At 41.2% G+C, this 667-nt stretch overlaps 1 long non-coding RNA gene across 1 annotated transcript; it reads left to right on the top strand.

Moving 5' to 3' along the window:
* The first annotated feature begins 151 nt into the window (after positions 1-151).
* LOC113473435 lies at positions 152-652 on the top strand. The gene is made up of 2 exons (XR_003395410.1): positions 152-227; positions 620-652. It is a non-coding gene; the product is annotated as an uncharacterized LOC113473435 (long non-coding RNA).
* The last annotated feature ends 15 nt before the right edge of the window (positions 653-667 follow it).

Genomic DNA, 667 nt, shown 5'->3' with positions numbered 1-667 from the left:
TTATTAAATATGTCAACGGGTTACTTTCTAGTGTTCTCATGTTGACCCAGCACCTAAATACCTACTCCAGGATGGGCATGCTACGATATAGACCACATAAGTCTAATGTAGCTTTTGTCTATATGAAGTCTCATTTCATTTTATTCTTTCAGCATTCATCGATATGCCTGAAATGCTGTACCACCTCAGAAGCAACTATCAGTATTGGAAAGACTTAGACGAAAAAGGTACAAAATGCCTCTATTTTTGGCCGTACGTAGTGAGGCCTATGTCCTTAACTCGACAGTTTTGCATTTGGTTTAAATGTTTCTTTGAATATTCGTTCCGCTATTACTCGCGATTGCCTGGTCCGATTTTGATGAAATTTGGTACATGTTCTAAAGATATCAATGTGCACGCCAATCCTTGAAATTTGGAATCCCTACACCCTACACTAAATAGATCCTGCAGTACCTACATAGAATGAGTTCTCGGAACGACTGGCTTTCTCCTACTAGAATGAGTTCTCGGAACGACTGGCTTTCTCCTACTCTGCCCTTCTCTCTTCGATTTCAGGACGATAAGACCTCCGTTGTTACAGTTCCCTCTATCGAACTTCTTAAAACCTTTCCCATTTCAGGTATTACAAGTATACAAGACATCTACCCTGCCACCGGGCCTGCCGAAC

This window comes from Diaphorina citri, unplaced genomic scaffold (assembly GCF_000475195.1).
Source record: "Diaphorina citri unplaced genomic scaffold, Diaci psyllid genome assembly version 1.1 scaffold31069, whole genome shotgun sequence".
Classification (NCBI taxonomy): domain Eukaryota; kingdom Metazoa; phylum Arthropoda; class Insecta; order Hemiptera; family Psyllidae; genus Diaphorina; species Diaphorina citri.
The sequence above is the reverse complement of the archived record's forward strand: the minus strand, read 5'-3'. Positions and strand labels throughout refer to the sequence as shown.